We start from the raw sequence: 6,655 nt of genomic DNA on the forward strand, positions 1-6,655 counted from the left end.
GATCTAACCGACTTCATTATTACCTTTCTCGATATATAAAGCACTAAAAGTTGGTCATATTCCATAATCACCTTGCACCCGTTTTCGGTTGCTTCTCCCAAGCTTAAAATATTGCTCGTTAAACTTGGGATAAAATAAACGTTAGTGATTACCCTCTTAACACCATCATCACAAATAGTAGTTATCGAGCCTTTTCCCTTTATCTCCGCACACGAACTATCACTGAAACGAACCTGTCCAGCAATCGTTTCATCTAAATCAGAAAAGTAAGATTATGTACCCGTCATATGATTGCCCGCCCCATTATCGAGGTACCAAACACCATCCTCCTTCGGTTCTGACTCGTACCACTTCGGATGCACGTTTTCTTCGTTCAAGAAAACTTCTTCATTAAAACCTACCTTCATTAAAACTTCATTCGTTGCTTGTCCGTTTGCTTCGGTTAGGTTTAATTCGTGTCGTTTTTCTCCGACTCGTTTTCCTTTTCGTTCCGGGCATGCCGAAACGAAGTGACCCATCATCACACCGAAAACATTGAACCCCCGAATAATCCCTTTTCATACCTGAATCACCTTCTTTGTTTCGGTTGTATTTGCCTTTCGATTTATCTCGGGATTGCTCTTGATGTCTCTTTCCTTTCCCTTTTTTCCCACCCTTGGAGTTGCTCGAAGAGGAAGATTTATTAAACAAGAGCTTACCATGATTGTCATCCATATAATCGACACTTTTCACACGGTCCTCGTAGGCTTTTAATCTACCTACCGCTTCTTCATTCTTTATGGTTTTCAAGTCAATAACTTGTTCTAATGAGGCAACAACGTTTATAAAGCGCTTAGGCATGCTTGTAATCGAGTGCAGAACTGAGTGAGGAAAACTTTGAGGCTACACTGGATAGTCTCCTGGACTAGTCATTAATAGTATCGGTGTCCTTCATCCTCATGGTTCAAATTCAGTAATTAAGGTATGTAGGCGAGCCTCCTTAACCCTATCTTCGCCAACATAACGGGTCTTGATCGCATTCCAAATTTCCCAAGAAAATTCGAATTAGCCAACTTGTTGGATTTGTTCTTCCGGAATGGATTGAAACAAATATGCAATCGCAACACTGTTCTTCTTTTCATCTACTGCAGCTCCTGATCTCGGCTCAACAACATCACACAAATCATGGCTTCGAAACACGGCTTTGATTCGAAGCGCCCATGTGGTGTAGTTGTTCTTCGTTAGCATCGGACAGAGTAAAGGAATCGAAGAACCACCCGTACGGTTTGAAGAATCACCCATAGCTCCTCTTCTTCTCTGGCGGCTAGAGGTTTTTAGGGTTCTTGATCTGATCTTAGAAACAAAAAAGAACGACGAAGAACCTTGATGATTGCGCTAGTCTTTTAAAGGCAAAAAGAAGAACCTACGATGATTAATTAATATAAAAAAAACTTTAGGTGGAGCCTCAGGTCTTGAACAGAACAATTGTAATAATTGTGTTCCAAAAGAAAGTTTATAATAAAAGGGTTCACCATCAATGTTTGACTTCTTGTTTATTAAAATAGCTCTTTAATGAAACAAGTACTTCAACGGCGAAGAAACTTACAAACGAACTTGTGTTTTAACCCGAGCTCTGATACCAATTGAAGTTTGGTAACCAGAATCGAAAAACACAAAACGAATCTAGATCATAAGCTCGATCCTTGTAACTTTCATTAGCTCAAAAAATTACAATGCATCATGATATAACCCATAAGCTCGGGTATATATATTAGTTTAAATATGAAAACATAATTATACTAGAATACAAACTCCTTATCATACTCAAATACTAATTAGTAAAAACATATTTAAACAATTAATTAAAGAGTAAAAGTGTCATTTTCGTCCTTGTGGTTTGGCAAATAATGTGAATTTAGTCCAAAAAGTTTATTTTTTTGCATATGGACCCTCCACGTTTCCCAGTTCTTGCCAATTACATCCAAATCACTAACTCCGTTAAATTTAATTGTTAAGTTAGGGGTAGACATGTCTTTTCACTATTTCTTTATTATAATACTTATTTTAGTGAACTGCGGTTTTCTTTCTTGTGGTTTGTCCAAATATGTTGTTTTAGTCCAATATTTTCAAGTTTGCAATTTTCGTACTTGTAGTTTCATTTCACTTGCAATCAAACCCAAATTTATTAACCTCGTTAATTTTGGTCCCTAACACATTTGCGTACCTCTCACGTGACAACCAGTTTTCTCGTTTTTCTCCCTAAATAAACTTCAGTCCTAATTCGCAAGCCTCCTCACGTGAGGGGCTAGGGTGTATTTGGAGGAAAAGGAAAAATAACAAGGAACAAAACTGCCCCTCACGTGAAGGGCACTGATGGGTTTAACGACCAGACTTAACGATATTAGGGAATTCGGGTTTAATTGCAAGTGAAATGATACCATATGGAAGAAAATTGTAAATTTGAAACTACTTGACTAAAACTGCAGATTTGGACAAACTAGAGGGACGAAAACCGCAGTTCACTAAAATAAGTATTATAACAAAGAAAGGGTGAAAAGACATGTCTACCCCTGACTTAACGATTAAATTTAACGGAGTTAGTAATTTGGATGTAATTGGCAATAACTGGGAAATGTGGAGGGTCCATATGCAAAAAATAAACTTTTTGGACTAAATTCGCATTATTTGCCAAACCATAAGGACGAAAATGGCACTTTACTCTTAATTAAATAACTTGTAGCCCAAGTAATGTGCTCAACTTGGTCTTCAAGATACCGATCCATCATAGGCTCGATGAACCGGACCAAACCAAATTATGGCCAACAATTTCATCAACAACAACCTATAGTTTGCTTTCATAAATGGTCTACGGGTCATGTAAGCTTACAATTAAAAGATAAAATAGTAATATTACATTAGCCATGGACCAGTTATAAAAACAAATTAGGTAAGCAAATAAGGTAATTAAAACTAAATATGTAACTTTTAAACTTCAAGAACAAAATGTATAGTTTGCAAACCACAAGAACCATCCATTACTCTTATTTTTAATATGTCTAATACAAAATCAAGGATATTATGCACACGACTTTTTCGTCAAGTTTAATGGGCTTAAAAATTTATGCAAATTAAGATGTAAACAATACTTTATGAGGTGTAAAAATAAAAAAACACAGGTGTAAGATTACGGATAATAAATGGTATGTACAACAATATAAGCTAGTGGAACAATAAGTAATGCATTAGAATGTTGTCTTTTAATATATATACTAACTAGGTTATAGCCCGCGTGACACGCGGGTGGAATAACATGTCACTAAACATAATCAATTTAAACATCAATTTAAACAAACATATATTTCTTTAACTATTAAAACTTGATAGATTTACATTGTCACTAAACACATCTACCATACCAACAAAAAATTAATAGATTTACATTGTCTTAATATTAAAACTTTCAAATTACAAGAAGTTAATTTGAACATAACAACCATTACACATCAACAAAATAACTCATAATGTTCTTTGCTATTAAACCATCATCAACATCTTGAAAACTTCAACCAAAAGAAAATCATTTTTCCTAACACATCTGAAAATTGTTACAACACAATAGCAGATTATATAAAATATAAACAATACAAAACAACATGTATAATAATTAGTAACACATAAACATTACTAAAGTTGTTATATGGAACCAATAAATCTTAACTTCCAAATTATAGTTATTAGAAAGTGTAAAGAGGTGTTGACCATCTACTACTTGTATTAAATCTAACAACAATATCTAAAGAATTTATATTGAAAATGTATATTTAGAATAGTTTACTATATATAAGGTTAATCAAACTCAGTTAACAAAGACAATAATAAGTTGCTTAATTTAAAAACGAAATAATAATAAGAATAATATATAAACATTAAACTCTCTCCTTAATTATCGTTTTTATAGTTAAACATTATAATATATATGAATTTCAAATTAGTGTAAAATAAAAGATAAATATTTTTAGAAACTTCTAGAATATATTATATTTGGAAAAATAAAAGATTGATCATAAAGCAAAGTATATTTAGAATCTATGATTATATACTATTATATAATTTTATGTAATATTATATAATTTCAGATCACGAATAAACACCTTAACAATATTTTCTCATATAACAATATCTAGATAATTAGAAACTGTTAATAATATAATCATAAGAAATTCATATTTAGTTTAATTGAGATAAATAATAAATAATAAAATATGTTGATTTTGAAAACGAAAAGGTGGTCCGATACGTTTACCAGTTATGGGCAAACCGGTCAGTTTTAAACAATTAGAAATCCAAGGCTAGCTTTCTAGAGATCATTTTTCTTATTATTTTTTTCCTAAAATAAACGATTGATTATATTCAAAATGTATATTTAGAATGTATTATTATATAATAAATTTAATATTTCAATATTTATGGTTAATCAAAATCGATTAATATTTAATAATAATACGTTGCTTAATTTAGGAATTAAATAACAATAACAATAATAAAAAAACATAATAATTTTATTAACTATCGTTATTATAGTTAAACCTTTAAATATATTTGAATTTCATTTTTTTGTAAAAATGTCAATTATTATTATTATTATTATTATTATTATTATTATTATTAAATTATAAAATTCTGGAATAATAACGGATTAATTTAATGTCGATTAATATTTTTAGAAACTTCTAGAATAGATTATATTTGGAAAATCAATATTATACTTTTTTTGTTTAATTTTAAAAATAACTATTATGATTTAGTAAATTTACTAAATTTATAATTCAATTAATATTAATAAAAATTTAGAAACTTTTTGATTATATACGGTTATATAATTTATTTAATATTATATAAATACATAAATTATTTCCTTAATTATAGTTAATTTAGTCAAACCTTTAAATATAGTCAGTAATAATTTGAACCTGAATTTCAAATTATAGTCAAAAGGTTAATTAATAATGGAATCAGTTATGTACATTAATATCTTTATTAAATTCTAGAATAAATTATATGTGGAAGGTGAATATTATAATTTAATATGTATTTTAATTTTAAAAATCAATATTGTATTTAGTTTAGTAAATTTAGTATATTTATAATTAGTAAATGTTAATAAAAAATTAGTAATTTTTTAATTAATATTTCATGAATATTAAATTAATGATTAAAGATCATAACCCAATAAAACATTAAAGAGTACTGAATCAAAATTGGCCGGAAAAATATTAAAAATTGGACGAAAATTATGTTTCTTAATATTTAGTAAAGAAAAAAATAAAAAATTGGACAGGAAAAAAAAACATAAAGTAGACAGAATTTTAGAACTGGACAAACAAAACAAAAAAAACTGGCCGGAAAATTTTAGAATTGGACAAACAAAACAATAAAAAATTGGCCAGAAAATAATTAAGAATTTGGACGGAAATTCAATTCTGAATATTCACTAAACAAAAAAATAACAAATTCACTTGAAAATCTTATTAAACATAAAAATATGCTTATAACAAAATGGCCGGAATATATTCATCGGATATTATAACAAAAAAAGTGGCCGGAATATATTCATCGGATCTTACTATACTATTAAACCAATATGCGCAAGAATGGATTGTTAATTACCTTTATTATATTCATCGGAGAATAGATCTGTTATAAGAATCATCAATTGAGGAAAAAACCTTATAACATCTCCTCTGACAAACGGTGAATTGAACGGAATCCAAACGACTGGAGACCTACACCTATGGAAGTGAAGAATAACATGGTAGATTAAAAAATTGATGGAATAATATAGTAGTCGGAATATGACCGCCGAAAATAGAGTTGAATATGAGTGGCAGAATTAGGGTTAGTATATTCGTGAAAATGTTAGAGAGAAAAATGACTGGTTGCATTGGTTGTGGGTTATGAAAAATGGAGTGGATTATGTATTTTAGGTTTATGGTTAATATGACTCGTGGCATCATTAAAGAGACTCTTAAAATGGAAATATGGTGAGTTGGAGGCCTAGGTGGACAAGCTAGTAATATGTCATGTGGAACAATGTATTGCGTTAATAGTATTTAAAGATGTTATAAAAGTTGGTTAAGTTTTTCTTTTAATAATGAGACACATGTTGAAATCATATGCATTATGAGATGTTTAGTTTAATCAATATTTAATGCATTCATTATTATTTATGTATTCCTTTTCTCTCCTCTAAATAATTGGTTTACCCAAATTATTAATTTTACGACAACATGGATCGTGGGCCAATGAGTTGTGAAATTCAAGATTGATTTTATACTCACAATTCTGACAATAACTCTGACAACTAATCATTTGTATGTTTTCACTTTTCCATACCTTCATTTTAAAATGTACATTTTTCATTAAAAGTTAAAACCAAAGTGCCTCTAGTGGACTGTTTGAATTGATTATTAGATCATGTAGAGTGGAACGTGGATAGTTTTTTATTGGACGTTTTAAAACATGTGGCATCATGTGATCATAAAGATTTTTTGATTTAAAAAGGTCAGTGGAGAGAACATATTCAAATCATTACTTTATTATTATTTTTTTATAATTTAAAAAAAAACTAATAAATAAGCTTACCAATCACCTTCCACCTATTCCCTCCTCCGGTGCT

This window comes from Bidens hawaiensis, unplaced genomic scaffold (genome assembly GCF_021521415.1).
Source record: "Bidens hawaiensis isolate Kalapana, Puna unplaced genomic scaffold, B.hawaiensis_p1.1 tig00023790_1, whole genome shotgun sequence".
Taxonomy (NCBI): Eukaryota; Viridiplantae; Streptophyta; class Magnoliopsida; order Asterales; family Asteraceae; genus Bidens; species Bidens hawaiensis.